The sequence below is a fragment of the Mobula birostris genome, chromosome 27, assembly GCF_030028105.1.
Source record: "Mobula birostris isolate sMobBir1 chromosome 27, sMobBir1.hap1, whole genome shotgun sequence".
Classification (NCBI taxonomy): domain Eukaryota; kingdom Metazoa; phylum Chordata; class Chondrichthyes; order Myliobatiformes; family Myliobatidae; genus Mobula; species Mobula birostris.
The window spans coordinates 27,860,648-27,878,138 of record NC_092396.1 but is presented as its reverse complement, the minus strand read 5'-3'; positions in this window follow the sequence as shown (position 1 = coordinate 27,878,138).

Here is a 17,491-nt window from a genome sequence, read left to right as displayed (position 1 = left end):
CCCATCCCCTGTTACTGAAGTCAATGACCAATTCTTGTTTTACTGACATTGAGGAAAAGGTAGTTGTCAATGCACCATATCACTGGGCTCTCTATCTCCTTCCTGCAGTCCAAGCCATCATTATTTAAGATTTTTCCCACTATGGTGGTGCCATCTACAAACATGTAGATAGATTTGTCAGTTGTGAGTGGATATGGAGTACAAAAGGAATACAGCCCTGTGGGGCACCAATGTGGAGAACAACCCTGGCAGAGGTGTTGCTGCCTATCTTACTGATTGTGGCCTTTTGGTCAGAATGTCAAGAACCCATTTGCAAAGGGAGGTGTCAAATCTCAGGACTAGCTCATCTATCAAATGGCCTTTGGAAAAAGATCCAAGTTCAAATCTCAAGGTAAATTTCTTATCTGCATCAAAGCTCAAAGTAAGTTTATTATCAAAGTACATATTTGTCACCAGATGCAGCCCTAAGATTTGTTTTAGAAACATAGAAACCCTACAGCACAATACAGGCCCTTCAGCCCACAAAGTTGTGCTGAACATGTCCCTACCTTAGAAAGTACTAGGCTTACCTATTGCCCTCTGTTTTTATAAGCTCCATGTACCTATCCAAAACTCTCTTAAAAGACCCTATCGTATCCGCCTCCACCACCGTTGCTGGCAGCCCATTCCACACACTCACCACTCTCTTAGTAAAAAAACTTACCCCTGACATCTCTGTACCTACTCCCCAGCACCTTAAACCTGTGTCCTCTTGTGGCAACTATTTCAGCCCTGGGAAAAAGCCTCTGACTATCCACACAATCAATGCCTCTCATCATCTTATACACCTCTATCAGGTCACCTCTCATCCCCCGTCACTCCAAGGAGAAAAGGCCGAGTTCACTCAACCTATTCTCATAAGGCATGCTCCCCAATCCAGGCAACATCTTTGTAAATCTCCTCTGCATCCTTTCTATGGCTTCCAAATCCTTCCTGTAGTGAGGTGACCAGAACTGAGCACGGTACACCAAATGGGGTCTGACCAGGGTCCTCTATCGCTGCAACATTACCTCCCGACTCCTAAATTCAATTCAACAACTGATGAAGGCCAATACACCGTATGCCTTCTTAACCACAGAGTCAACCTGTGCAGCTGTTTTGAGCGCCCTATGGACTCGGACCCCAAGATCCCTCTGAACCTCCACACTGCCAAGAGTCTTGCCATTAATACTATATTCTGCCACTGTATTTGACTTACCAAAATGAACCACTTCACACTTATCTGGGTTGAACTCCATCTGCCAATTCTCAGCCCAGTTTTGCATGCTATCAGTGTCCCACTGTAAACTCTGACAGCCTTCCACACTATCCACAACACCTCCAACCTTTGTGTCATCAGCAAACTTCCTAGCCCAATCCTCCACTTCCTCATCCAGGTCATTTATAAAAATCACAAAGAGTAGGGCTCCCAGAACAGATTCCTGAGACACTCCACTGGTCACCGACCTCCATGCAGAATGTGACCCGTCTACAACCACTCTTTGCCTTCTGTGGGCAAGCCAGTTCTGGATCCACAAAGCAATGTCCCCTTGGATCCCATGTCTCCTTACTTTCTCAATAACCCTTGCATGGGTTACCTTATCAAATGCCTTGCTGAAATCTATATACACTACATCTACTACTCTTCCTTCATCAACATGTTTAGTCACATCCACATTTCTTGCATGCATACCCATTAAATCCAAGAAATACAATAGAGTCAATGAAAGACCATACCCAACAGGAAGGGCAGAACAAACAATGTGTGAAAGACAACAAATTGTGCAAATTCAAAAGAAAAAGATAATAATAAATAAATGTATACATAAGCAACAAACATCAAGAATATGAGATGAAAGGTCCTTGATGTGTCCATTGTTTGTGGGAATCATTTAGTGATGGGGTGAGTGTAGTTATCCACTCTGGTTTAGGAGCCTGATGATTGAGGGGTAATAACTCTTTCCTGAACCTGGTGGTGTGGATCCTGAGGTTCCCGTGCTGTGCCTTCCTGATGGCAGCACCAAGAGGAGAGAATGGTTACCCGGCTGGTGGGGTTCCTTGACGATGGATGCTGTTTTTGTGCAACAGCGCTCTGTGTAGATGTGTCCAATAGTGAGGAGGGCTTTACCCATGATGGGCTGTACCACATCCACTGCTTTGTGTAAGATTTTCCATTCAAGGGCATTGGTGTTTCCATACCAGGCTGTGATGCAAACAGTCAATATACTCTCCACCACACTTCTACAGAAGTTTGTCAGAGTTTTAGATTCTGAATCTTTACAAACTTCTAAGGAATTAGTGGCACTGCCGTGCTATCTTCGTAATTGCATTTAAGTGCTGGGCCCACGGCAGATCCTCTGAAATGATAACACTGAAGAATTTAAAGCTGCTGACCCTCTCCACCTTTGATCCCCAATGAGGACTGGCTCATGGACCTCTGGTTTCCTCCTCCTGAAGTCAGCTCCGTGGTCTTGCTGACCTTGAGTGACAGGCTGTTGTTGTGGCACCGTTCAGCCAGATTTTCAACCTCCCTCCTATATGCTGATTGAATGTCACGGTGCGCGCTCAGGGGACTGGACCCAAGTGCGGAGGGATGGCAGACGGCAGACTCTCTCTGGCACAGCGGCCACTGGCACTGGCTCAACCTGGGAAAAGCAGACAGCAGGCTCACCACTTGACTCAGGAGCGGAGGAACGGCAGAATCCCCGTGAAGAGACGGAACGCCAACAGAGCTTCAGAGGAACAAATGAGTGCCATTGGGAAACCACTCATTCTCTATAACACAGTAGGACTTCACTAAAGAACTAACTAGAGACCCCTTTACATAGAATGCAGGAAACATGTGCAAGATTAAACTAAAAGCACAGGTGCTTAACGGGTCTGGTTAAGATAACTGTTAGTAAATGCAGATGTTAGAGAAACATAAAAGATCAATCTCCTGTGGCAAAGCTCAGACACCCACAGGGCTTATGGCAATGAATATGTTACCATATACTACCCTCAGATTCATTTTCTTGCAGGATTTACAGGAAACATAAAGTAATACAATAGAATTTGCAAATAAACAGTGTTACGTACCCCGTAACTGGGTTGCCAAACCAGCAGAAATGGATCACTCAGTTGGAGTCTGGATTACTAGATCTAAGAAAGTTTTATTAAAGAAACAAGCAACACAGTAATTGAAAGGATAATAAATGCAACAGTTCAGCAATGATAAACACACATGTGCACAGAATTAAGATAACAGGATCAATCAAGCTCTATCGTTGTCTAGGGGTAAGTGACCAATTTCAAAGTGACGCAAAGTTCAGTTCAATTTAGTTCAGTTCGCAGTAATCGTTGCCGTGGCGATAGACAATGTGGGCGGAAGGAGAGAGAGAACAAGAACGAATGATCATTCAAAACGGCTTCCACGCACAGACCTGCGATATTGCTCACAAGCAGCTTTTGAGTGAGTTCTTTGTGATGTCACTTGAGGTCACCGACTGTGACCCCTCCTCCAGATGCGGCCGATCCTCTGCAGTGAACCTGGCACCCAAGCAAGGGCGGACACACACCGGGTTCCCGCTGATCGTACCTTTCCACCCTGTGCGTCTAAGGCTTGGTTCCGCAACCAGCCTTCCAAACGACTCCCGCCGACTTGCGGGGGGGGCACCACTTCCAGGGTCTCATTACCTCGGGGTGTCGTGTGTGTCCTGCCTTAGCGAACCTGTCCCTTTTTATCCTCCTGCGGGGGTATCGCCTGTCCATCACTTCAAACAGTTCAGGGTTCAAAGGGGGAGCCACTCTAGACAGCTCTCTCTCCCGTCCCTTCATTACACATCTCCAGATGCTGCTCTATGGTCTTCCTTATCTCTCTCTCTCCCGAAGACAGGTGGCAGCCCAACTGCTGATCACACAGGACAGCTAACATCTATGTCTATTCTTGTCACAACAGATAATGACTGACAATTGATTGCAAAAGAAGACAAGCTGTGGAAATGAAAAGTAAATCTGAGAACGTGAGTTGTAAAGAGGCCTTGAAAATGAGGCTGCAGGTCGTAGCATCATTTCAGAGTAGTGGGCGGTTGAAGTTATCCACACTGATTCAGGGGCCTGATGCTTGTAGGGCAGTAAACGTTTCTGAACCTGGCACCTGGCTGTATGGGACCTAAGGATGGTATTCCTCCTGCCCGATGTTAGCAGTGAAAGGCCTGGATGGTGGTGTACTGTGAGGATGGATGCTGCTTTTTTGTGGAAGTGCTCCCGGTAAGTGTATTCAGTGGTGGGGAGGGCTTTGCCTGTGATGGACTGGGCCTTGTCCACCTCTTTCTGTAGTCTTTTCTGTTCCTGGGCATTGGTGTTTCCGTACCAGGCTGTGATGCAACTAGTTAGGATGCTCTCTATTGTGCATCTATAGAAGTTTGTCGATGTTTTCGTTGACAGGCTGAATCTACACAAACCCCTGAGTAAGTAGAGATGCTGTCGTGCCTTTGTTGTGATGGCACCTATGTACTGGTCCCAGGACATATCCTTTGATAAGTTGATGCCAGGGAATTTAAAGCTATTGACCTTCCCCACCTCTATTCCCTGAGGAAGACTGCCTCATGGACTTCTAGCTTTTTTCTCCTGTGGTCAGTGATTAGCTCTTGGGTTTTGCTGATGTTGAGCATGAGTTTGTTAATTGCGGCCCCACTCAAACAGATTTCCAATTTCCCTCCTATATGCCAATTCTTCAACACTTTTGATTCAGCCAACAACAGTGGTAGCAACACTCTTAAATATAATGTTGAAGCTGTATGTACCCAGACACCCATCGGTATAAAGCAAGTAGAGGAAGGGGTAAGCACACACCCCTGCAATGCAGTTGTGCGGATAGTGAGCAAGGAGGAGATTTTCTTGCTAATCTGTACTAACTGAATCTACCTGACAGTAAATCGAGGATTCAGTTGCACAAGGAGGCACCAAGACGCAGGTCTTGAAGCTTGGTGATGAGTTTCGGGGAGTTGGTAAAGTTTAATGCTGAACCGTAGTCAAGGAGCATCCTAACATGTGCATCTCTGTTGTCCAGGTGTTCCAGAGCTGAGAGAAGGACCATTGAGAACATATAAACTCCTTATAATCAGCACCAGAATTGAACTCTAAACTCCGATCCCCAAACTGTAATCGTACCCCACTAGCCACTACAGTACTGCGGTGCCCGTTTCGTATTCGTACTGGTATTTATTGGGAATTGCAATGATTATCAGTGACGTTGAGTACCTGTTATTCTTGGCTGAATCACAGCATGAAAAGAGATTTTAAATTAGGTTTTATTTAAATAATGTTTTTATGATGATTTGCGCAGAATCAACTTATAATAGATTGACATCGCTCCAGATCATTAAGAGCTCTATAAATGTATGAAATCTAAGAAAAGCTACAAGAAAGATAATGAAGAAAATGTAAGTGCTGGAAATACTCTTTGAACGTATTTCTTTGCCATTCCTTTGTCTGTTTTCCTAGATCCTGATTACTTTATAAGCAGGTTACAACCAGAGAATCTGTTTAGCCTTTTGTCTGGGTCTCAGATGTGGACAACTTTGTATTTGAATGGGATGGTTTTGGCAGCATGACTGAATATTTAGTGGGGTGGGGTAAGTCAGTATGTTTTAGCTGAACTATCAAGATAGACAAAACTAAAACCATCTGTTACCTCCTGAAATAGAAAACCTGACCAACATTTGCCTCCTCATCATTACCATCAAAAGGATGTCACTTAATTCATCTACAGTGTGTACAGTCTTACTATGTACCAGTAGACTGCTGCATTTGCTGACAAAACAAAATAATCCAGTGGTTGCTTAATTGCCATGTAAGATTCCACTTGATACATCATTAAACCTTGCATGAATTTTCATAGTGTTCAGGTCAAAAGTTCCTGAAGAATTACAAAAGCAGGGATGCGTCTGAACCTCAGGAATTGCTGACCAGTGTAATGTTCAGTTATTTCAGCCAGCTTCAGTCTATGCTCAATACAATAAGTAGCCTTGGTATTTTAGTTTTTAATGAGAATTCTGTGACACATTTATTTATTTACTGAGATATAGCCACGGGACCTAATCATCTCCTGATTTAATCCCAGCCTAATCTCGGGACAATTTGTATAATGATCAATTAATTTCCTAATCTACTGGACTGCGGGAGGAAGTCAGAACACTGGAGGAAACCTGCATGAAGTGTGAGTGTATTTGTGTGTGCATGTGCGTGTGTGTGCGCACGCACATTTGTGTTTGTGTGTGAGTGTGCGTGTGTGTGTGTGCATGTGAGTGCATGTGTGTGTGTGTGTGTGTGTGTGTGTGTGTGTGTGTGTGTGTGCGTGTTTGTGTGTGAGAGTGTGCATATGTGTATGTGCGCATTTGTGCGTGTGCGTGTGAGTGTGTCTGTGTGTGCGCGTGTGTGGGTGTGCGTGTCTCTGTGTGTTTCTGTGTGTGCATATGTGTGTGTGTGTGTGCGTGTGTGTTTGTGTTGCACACACGCGTCTTGGCATCTTTTATTTTTGGCTTCTGTTATTATTGTTTCATTCATCGATTCAGTATATAGTGAATAAAAGCTAGTTGAGAAGTGAAGAGCTGAGTTGCCAGTGTGACCCAGCAGCTGTCTAAGCCTCAAATGAACAGTGTAAGATATTAGCCATTGATTTTTTGATATTTCCTATCTGGAAAGCACCCACAGAGAGTGGAAGATGCTGGAGCAAATCTGCTCAGTGAAAGTATGTCCACCTTTCCAGCCGTGCTGTATTAACTCTCGTGTACTTTCTTTCAGACTCCAGTCCTTTTATTAGTTCATCCCCAGCAGGCTATGTAGCCAGAGGTCCATTAACACCATTTGTAATGAAAATCTGTCCAACTCTCTTTTAAGAGTGTTTGTAACTGCACTAACCATTTCAGGCAGCAGCACATTCTATGTATCGCTCTCCTCTGAGAGTAAGTGACACTTAATTCCATTATTTGACCTTTTCATCCAAATTCTGTTGTCAAGCCCTGTGTTTCATTCTCTCCATGTCCAATTCACAACGACTGTATTCATTTCTATCTTATCAATTCCTTTCACCAATTTAAATGCTTGTATCCTGTCTTTCTCTAACCCTCTTTGCTGTAATAAGAAAACTTAAGTTCCTCTCAACCTGTCTTTGTGACAGAAATCACAAGAGTGTGGCTTACAACTCTGTGCTGGGTAGGTCAGGACCTGCACAGCTTGTGTTACGTGTTTAAGATTTATTTCAAAATATTAACGTCTCTTGCTGAAGCACAGATATCTCAAAATTGTGGAAGTTATGTACTTTCAGAACCTTTCCTCTTGCTTCCCAAGGGCACTGACAGAGACTGGAGCAACACACACAAAAAAATGCTGATGGAACGCAGCAGGCCAGGCAGCATCTATAGGAAGAGGTACAGTCGACGTTTCAGGCCGAAACCCTTCGTCAGGACTAACTGAAAGAAGAGATAGTAAGAGATTTGAAAGTGGGAGAAGGAAGGGGAGATCCGAAATGATAGGAAAAGACAGGAGGGGGAGAGATGGAGCCAAGAGCTGGACAGGTGATTGGCAAAAGGGATACCAGACTGGGGAAGGGAGAGGATCATGGGACGGGAGGCCTAGGGAGAAAGAAAGGGGCGGGGGGAGAAAATAAAACAAATAAATAAATAAATAAATAAATAAATGAATAAATAAATAACGGATGGGATACGAGGGGGAGGTGGGCCATTAACGGAAGTTAGAGAAGTCAGTGTTCATGCCATCAAGTTGGAGGCTACCCAGATGGAATATAAGGTGTTGTTTCCCCAAACTGAATGTGGCTTCATCTTTACAGTAGAGGAGGCCGTGGGTAGACATATCAGAATGGGAATGGGATGCGGAATTAAAATGTGTGGCCACTGGGAGATCCTGCATGTTAGACAAAGACTGGAGATTGGTTTCACTCTGCTCCTAGATCACTTTCCTCAGCAGGGCTAAGCACAAGCTGGGCGACACGGTAGTGTAGTGGTTAGCACAACGGTTTACAATACGAGCAGCCCGGGTTCAACTCCCGTCACCGACAGTAAGGAGTTTGCATGTTCTCCCCATGACCAGTTTGCTCTGGTTTCTTCCCACAGTCCAAAGACCTACCATTTGCTAGGTTAATTGGTCATTGCAAATTGTCCTGGGGATTACTGGGCAGTGTGCCTCAAAGGCCTATTCCACCTTCTACCTCAATAAGTAAATAATACACAAATTACAATACAAAAGGCCCTTTAGTCCACTGAGCCTGTGCTAGTACCTACTTAACTTTTAACTAGAGCTTTTGTTTTTATCGAATTCCTTGACAATTCTAAGGATATTGTCCTGTGTCATAGCTCCACCAGGATTCAATAGTTTCATTTCTTAACTTTCCTTCTCAACTCATTTAAATTGAAATTCCTCCTGTTAAGTTCTGATGTCCTGTTTAGATGAGGTAAGACAAAGCCAAAAGAGAAATATAATCTTACTCTCAAATTTGATAAGAAACAATGCAAGAAACAGGAAGGAAGTGATAGCAGCAGCATGCCTATTGATCAAAGCACACCTGACTAGTCCATAATGTGTGGGACTGAACAAAAAGGTGGATAGAATAAATCTTCTACAAGTGTCCTGTGGATTAATATTCATGCTTACCTTCCTAGAATAAGCGGTTTGGAAGTACAGTCTGCTGATCATATTAACTTGATATGCCAAGTACGTTTTCTCGCTGGTCAGCTGGCAGAGAATGTCTTTAATCTTCAGGTGTGAGATGCAGGGAAAAGCCAGAAAAATAGCTGGCAAACATCTGGGTTGCATTTGAAATAGAATGTGCATTTTTAAATATTTGGAGGTGAATAATTTGATGCTTTCAGGGTCTTAACCTGGCGAAGGGATTTATCAGCAAATACTACACTGCAGTCAGAATTATGTAAAGCCAAGTAAAGGCTTCAGACGATTTACATTTTATGGTGCATTTGTCATTATATTTTGTTTTAATCTTGGGGAAGATATTAATAAATCCTCAGCCTCCACCATATATCAAATGGTGCAATTGCTTTGATCATGAGAGGTTGACAATTTCAACTTCAAAGGTGATGTGCCTTTAACAGGCCATAGATTTCTACTGCTCTGAACTCTCACAGAGAACTTTGAGAGTTTCTGTGAGATTTTCAAAACACTGCTAGACAACATTTAGGAGAAAACTTTCAATTGAAACCTCATTCATTGGAATTAGTTGAATAAAAAAGGCTGGAGAACTCCTTCTCTGTGCAGCTTAGATCTCTGTTCCAGATGTCCACTTGAACTATATAGTGGCACTTGTATATTTCAGAAGGATGTAGATTCATATTTTCTCCTTCAGCATGTGAACATATAAGTCAGGCATGAATGAATCAGAATCACGTTTAATATCACTGGCATATGTCATGAAATTTGTTAACTTTATGGCAGCAGTACAGTGAAATACATGATAAATAAATATAGAGGAAAAAACTGAGTTACAGGAAGTATATATATGTTTGTTAAATAGGTTAAAATAAGTTGTGTGAAAAAACAGGACAAAAAGTAGTGAAGTAGTGTTTATGGGTTCAATGTCCATTTACAAACCATATGGCAGAGGGGAAGAAGCTTGTTCCTGAATTGCTGAGTGTGTTCCTTCAAGCTTCTGTACCTCCTTCCCAATGGTTACAATGTGAAGAGGTCATGTCCTGGGTGGTGGGGTTTTCTAATGACGGACACCACCTCCCTAAGGCACCGCTCCCTGCAGATGTCCTGGATGCTACAGAAGCTGGTACCCGTGATGGAGCTGACTAACCTTACAAGTTACTGCGACTTACTTCGATTGAGAGAATGGTACATGATCTGCAATGCCATTGCTGGTTTTAGCATCAATATTCTGTCAGTCATTACTTTTCAGGTGGTTAAAGGCTTTATGCTCTTACATTTTCTCATGACATAAAAAGAGGTAATTCGACCCAGTAAGCCTGTGCTACTTCAAGGGCAATCCCATAAATCCTATTCTTCAGTTTCTTTCCCTCTAGCGATCCTGTCTAAATGACCATTAATTCCATGCTGATTGTCCCACCACCCACCAACACCAGGGGTAATTTACAGTAGTCAATTTATTAACCTAGCTCAATTTCTCTGGGAAGTGGGAGGAGACACTGCACTGAGAGAAAACCAAGGTTACCATGGAGAGTACGGGCAAAGCTGATACGGACAGCATTAGAGGTTGGACCTGCGCCTGTGGAAGTTGTCAAAGGCAAGCGTTAAAGATAACGTCAGGAAAGGAGAGCTGAGAGCTCTTGTAGACAAGTGAGATTGCCGGAGGCACCTCTGCTTACTACAGGTGATTTAGACTGGGGTGACTGTGGCAGATGAGTGAAGCCTGTCGTGAGATTTTTCCGGAAAGGTCTTTTCTAAAACACAGTGTCCCTTTGCACAACAGTGGGTGCCAGAGACAGACGAGATAGGAATAAAGGAAGGATTTGAAACATACCCAACGACTAAGCCTTTTGTTGATGTTGTTGTTCCTTTTCGTGCTTTGTGGCATTTGTCTGTGCTCGATGCTCAACCCAGCACGGATGGAAAGGAACCGACCAGATTCGCACCCGGGACCATTCACCTCAAAGTCCGGTGCTGATGCCACTATACCATCGGTCAGATTCTGTTGCCTTCACTAACTTCAAAACTTCATCGACTGTCCACTTGAGGTTTCGATTGACTTGAACACCTCTATTGTGAATGATGATTGATCTTGCGATAAAGGAATTCAAACATATTCAATTTACAATGATCAACATCTGTAACTGATAAGCCAATTCTGTATCAAAATAGCAGATTTCTGTTCAGGCTTCAGAACAGTGTGGGTGACAGAGGCCCATGTTGTTCTCCTTGTGCACAAGCAAAATAGAGAAAAAGGAATGCTTCAGGCATAAGCATGTGTGTGTTCTGAGCTGAGTTATTTTAGTCATTTTATTATCAGCAACCAGAAACCCAAGTCATTTTACTGTGAGACAACAGACTAGCTGATGAGCTGTTCCAGGAGCAGGGAGGTCTCAAAGTACCCTGGCCAATAACAAACATAAGGCTGTTATAGTATGTGATTTTAACTTTGCATATATTGACTGGGAATCCCATACTGTAAAAGGACTAGATGGGATAGTGTTTGTCAAATGTGTTCAGGAAAGTTTCCTTCATCAATACAGAGAAGTCCCAATAAAAGAGCATGCGATACTGGACCTGCCATTAGGGAATGAGACAGAGCAGGTGACAGAACTTTGTGTGTGGGAACACGTTGCATCCAATGACTACAATGCCATTAGTTTTAAAGTAAATATGCAAAAGATGGGTCTGGTCCGTGGGCTGAGATGCTAATTTGGAGAAAGGCCATTTCAATGGTATCAGAAATGATCTGTGAAGTGTGGATTAGGACAGGCTGTTTTCTGGCAAAGGTGTAAATGGTAAGTGGCAGGCCTTCAAAAATGAAATTTTGAGAGTACAAGGCTTCTATGTGCCTGTCAGAATATAAGGTAAAGATAACAAGTGCAGGGAACCTTGGTCTTCAAGAGATATTGAGGCCCTGCTTAAGAGAAGAAAGAGGTGCATAGCCAGTATAGGCAGGTAGGGATCAATGAGATGCTTACGGAGTGTAGGAAATGCAAGTGAACACTTAAGAAAGGTTCTAAGCAGAAACCAGAAAATTATAGGCCAGTAAGTCTGATATCATGCATGGAAAGTTAGTGGAAGGCATTCTAAGGGACCAGATATATATAAGTATTTGGATAGACAAGAACTGATTAAGGATAGTCAGCATGGCTTTGTGCGTGGTAGGTCATGTCTAACCAATCTTATAGAGTTTTTGAGGAAGTTACCAGGGAAGTGGATGAAGACGAGGAAGTGGATGTTGTCTGCGTGGACTTTAGGAAGGCATTTGGCAAGGTCCTGCACGGAAGGTTGATCAAAAAGGTTCAGTTGCTCAGCATTCAGGATGAGGTAGTAAATTGGATTAGACATTGGCTTTGTGGGAGAAGCCAGAGAGTGGTAATAGAGGGCTACCTCTCTGACTGGAAGCCAGTGACTAATGGTGTGCTGCAGCGATTAGTGCTGGGTCCTTTGTTGTTTGTTATCTACATAAATGATCAGGATGATAATGTGTTTAACTGGATCATCACATTTGCAGATGACACCAAGACTGGGGACTGACAGTGAGGAAGGCAATCGAGGCTTGCAGAGGGATCTGTATCAGCTGGAAAAATAAGCTGAAAGCTGGCAGATGGCATTTGATACAGAAAAGTGCAAGGTTTTGCATTTCAGTAGGAACAACCAGGGCAGGTCTTGCACAGTGAATGGAGCTGATTAGATTTACAACCATCTGCAGCTTCTTTCGGTCCTGTGCAGTAGCCCGGCCCCATACCAGACAACTATAGAAGTTTTTGAGTGTATTTGTTGACATGCCAAATCTCTTCAAACTCCTAATAAAGTATAGCTGCTGTCTTGCCTTCTTTATAACTACATTGATATGTTGGGACCAGGTCAGATCCTCAGAGACCTTGACACCCAGGAACTTGAAACTGCTCACTCTCTCCACTTCTGATGTCTCTCTATTTTGCAATGTTTGGTGAACATGCTGTGATGTTCCAGGTATGGAAAACGGCAGGGATCAGTTCAATAACTGAACAGGTGGCTTTGGACATTTAAAAACTGTGCTGCAAGCTGTACTTCTGCTAATATTTTCTGTCATGATCATGTTTTGGCTCCAAGTGAAGTAGACCGTGCCATTTCATTTGGAGCCAATTTCTTGTGGGCAATTAATCACAGGACGCTGCCTCTCATAGACTTTAGTGCGAACAGAAATAATTGAGTAGAGATGAGCATGCCGCAAGTCACCAATGTAAATGTAGTTTTGCAATTTCCAAGTGTAAGACTGAGGTCTTGGGGAAAGTTATATTGCTTTTTCTGAACTTGCAATTCAACATCATCATTTTTTTAAGTACACTGAAACACATGAAAATCTTAAATGCATCTAAAACTCGTGTAATATAAATTTGGGGTCTGAATATGTTGATTAAGTTCAAAGGTATATCTTTAGCTGTTTTCTGTGATATAATCAGCTATTTTCTGTTAAAATACATGAAAACATAGAAGATATAACTTTAAAAATCTGGTAAATACATAAATTTTAGTTTCTCTACTATATTGCAACCAAATCATTAACAGTTAAAACTTACTTGCACTTTCCAGGCTGTCCATTACCACGTGTGCTTTAGTTACGTCGGCTCCCCTCCCCCCTCATGATCCAGTTACACCACTCACCAGTGTAACACTTCTCTGAAGTGTCCATTGGTTGTTAACCAATGCAAAGCACTGTCATTCAAAAGCCATACCATAAAACAAACAGGAAAGTTGGCATAGTAAAAATATATTGCCCAAACAGCATTATTTGCGTCAAATTACAAAGAAGCACATTTCTTTGAGTAGGTATTAGGTGATGGTTCTTTTTGTGATCGGCAGCAAAATCTCAAAATGAAATGAAGCCCATTTATATTCAAAGTTCAAAGTAAATTTTATTATCAGAGTACAAACATACAACCCTGAGATTCTTTTTCCTGCGGGCATACTCAGCAAATCTATAGCATAGTAACTATAATAGGATCAATGAAAGATCAAGTAGAGCATAGAAGACAACAAACTGTGCAAATGTAAATGTAAGTAAATAGCAATAAATAACGAGAACATGAAATAACAAGATAAAGAGTCCTTAAAGTGAGATCATTGGTTGAGGGAACACCTCAATAGATGAGTAGAGTTATCCTCTTTTGTTCAGGAGTCTGATGTTTGAGGGATAGTAACTGTTCTTGAACCTGGAGGTGTGAGTCCTGAGGCTCTTGTACCTTCTACTCGATGGTAGCAGTGAGAAAAGAGCATGGCCTGGGTGGTGAGGATCTCTGAAGATGGATGCTGCTTTCCTACTAGTGTTTCATGTAGATGTGCTCAATCATAGGGAGGGTTTTACCCTTGATGTACTGGGCCGAAACCACTACCTTTTGTAGGATTTTCTGCTCAAAGGCATTGGTGTTCCCATACCAGGCTGTAATGCAGCCAGTCAATACACTCTCCATTATACATCTATAGAAGTTTGTCAAAGTTTTTGGTGTTATGCCAAATCTCTGCAGACTCCAAAGGAAGTAGAGGTGCTGTCATGCTTTCTTTGCAATTATGTTTATATGATGGGTCCAGGACAGGTCTTCTGAGATGGTGACACCCAGGAATTTAAAGTTACTGATCCTCTCCACCTCTGATCCTCCGATGATTACTGGCTCATGGACCTCTGGTTTCCCTCTCCTGAAGTCTACAATCAGTTCCTTGGTCTTGCTGACATTGAGTGAGAGGTTGTTGTTATTACACCACTCAGCAAAATTTTCAATCTCCCTCCTGTATGCTGATTCATCACACCCCTTGATAGGGCTCACAACAGTGGTGTCATCGGCAAGCTTGTATATGGTGTTGGAGCTGTGCTTAGCTAAACAGTCATAGGTGTAAAGCAAGTAGAGTTGAGACTACAATATGGTGTGAGATGAACCACTGAAAGTGTCCTGACGAGTTGCATCATGCTCCAGTACGGTAATTCAAAGGCGGGGGAATGCAGGAAGCAGCAGAGTTGTGGACTCCGTCCAATACATCACAAGCACATCCCCCCACCATCGCCGCAAAGACTTTCTCCTATACAAACTCATGAGCAATAGACACACAGGCACAATGGGAAAGGATACTAGACATTGATAACAACATTAATAATGTAACATCACTTACTTCACTGTGACAGTTTCCAGTGTGCCCTAACCTGTGAGCAGAGCTTCAAGACCATGCAAGGTGCCCATCAGTCTGCTGCATAATAAGTTTTGCACTGTATAGTCATACATTTATATGCATAAGACAATGAACTCGAATTTGACTTTTATTCACTTTATGATAAGCTATGATATTCATGTATGGATTTAGAATATGGTAAGATGGTGCATCCCTTACACAATCCTAGAAAACATCCTACACACTCAGGAAAGCTCACCAAATGGCTCACTTTCTGAGGAGGCTGAAGAGAGCCAGACTATGCACATCCATACTCACGTCCTTCTACAGATGCGCGGTAAAGAACATCCCAACATGCTGCATCGCTGCACGGTATGGGAATGGCACTGCAGGGAACAGGCTCTACAACGGCTCGACAAAACTGAGCAACACATCGCTGGCACCAGCCTACCCGCCACCAAGGACAAATAGGCCGAAAGATGCCAGAAAGGGTCAGCAACTTCGCGAAGGATCCCGCCCACCCTGCTCATCAGCTGTGAGATGTCCCACTCCCGTCAGGGAGGAGGTTACACAGCATCACCAGGAACACCAGACTCAAAAACAGTTACTTTCCCCAAGCAGTAAGGCCGACCAACACCTCCATCCATAAACCCACCCCACCACCACTACTTTATCATTTCCTGTCAGTCACCTTATGTACAGACACTCCTGTGTTCACCATTAATTTACAGATGTACAATCAATCCATGTTTCTAAGCTATCTTATGTATTTACATTTATTATAATTTTTTATTATTGTGTTCTTTATCTTAGTATGTTTTTTTTGTGCTGCATCAGATTTGCAGTAACAATAATTTCATTCTCCTTTACACTTGTGAACTGGGAATGTAATTAAACAATCTGGAATCTTGAATCACAGTACCTACTGAGTTCAATACTTGGAACAAAGTATGAGGCAGCTGTGGTTAATAGATAAAAATAACTAAATAGATCATAAACAGTATATCTGTCACTATTTTCACCCCAGCAGCGTACAAGGAGCCTGCAAACCATCTTGGATACGTCGGGCACATCACATCAGGTAGGATTTAGTAGTAATGGGTCAGGAAACTTAGAAATATAAATGGAAACATCCGACTCAGAAAGATGAACCACTTGAAGGAGCAGGAATGCCTCCTTCGAACAAACCTTTCTCATCTCTTTTAGGTCATTGTAGGCTCCTCTTTCCATCCTGATCAGTACCTTTGCTTGCCCTTCAAGCCACAGTTTCTGGCTGGACCACACCTTCCAAACTCTCACCCACCAAGCTCCTATTGCCCCACCTGCACTTTAGGAAGCAACAGTACCAAGTAACCGTTGATACTGAGGGTCTGCCTAAGGAGGAGAGCAAAAAGCCAGCATGAGCACGAACACAATCATGATTGTAAAGAAGTAAAATGGGGGTTAGGTAAATCAATTCCTGACAATTCCTGATGAAATCTGAACTATGCAAGTATCCAATAATACTGAATTAATATCACATTGTAAAGGATATGTTAGTCTAACTGTTAATAGGCATCCGATAGTCTCGTGAGACCATGGATTTGCGCCTGGCTGTAAGTCTCCCCTCTCCACACCACCGATGTTGTCCAAGGGAAGGGCGCTAGGGCCGATACAGCTTGGCACTGGTGTCGTCGCAAAGCAACGTGTGGTTAAGTGCCTTGCTCAAGGACACAACACGTTGCCTTAGCTGAGGCTCGAACTCACGACCTTCAGATCACTAGGCTGATGCCTCAGCCACTTGGCCACGCGCCAACACAAATAGCAATTGCAAACGCCTTTATGATTCTACCCTGGTCCGAACATTGTTCCACTATTGGTGTGGAAATCTCCATGCCACTATAAGCTGTTAACCTACCCTAATGTTTCACCCTGAAAGAGCTCTGACAAAAACAACATTTGATTCTGACTGCATATCTGGGGTTGGTAATAGAAACAAACTCCCACTACCTATTAAGTGTTCCCAATCGCATATGTCTCAAATAGCCTCTGACAACCAAGTCCAGCTCTCGGCCTTTACGTGTGACTTAGCTACTAAGCCCAACAGAACCATTTCTACAGACAGGAGAAGGGGAAAAGGTGGGTTAAAACCAATTGCTTTGGACAGAAGGGGCTTGTCAGTCATGGCTGGCAGCTCATCTAGGAGAAGGAAAACTCTGATCTCAAACCTCCACGGGCTTGCGGCTATACCCACTCATGAGGAAGGCTTTGGGAGTAAACCCCAAGGATAAATCCGGGGCTGGAGTCCCTAAGGCAGTCCTCCATTGAGCTTAAAGCTAATTGGCAACTCCTGCAGCACTGCTGGTACCAACCTGCATCAGTCTCCGCCATTCCTTCAGATCCATCAGCTGTATGGAGAGAGGGAGGCTGTTACACGAGCAGCAGCTTGCTATCCATATCCTGCTGTCCTGGCTTGCATATCGTGTAGACAACTGGGTCGCAAAACCCATGGTTAACCCTGGCTAATGGAGCCCCTCGGTAATCCAGTTCATGAGAATGCCTGCACTGCCACCAGTAGCCACTAACAGGTAAATATATAGCAAGCAAGGCTTACACTTTGTCGGGTACAGCTCTAATCCAGTCTACAGCATGACCTTTGGTTTTGGTTACCACAGACTATCGCCAGTATTAG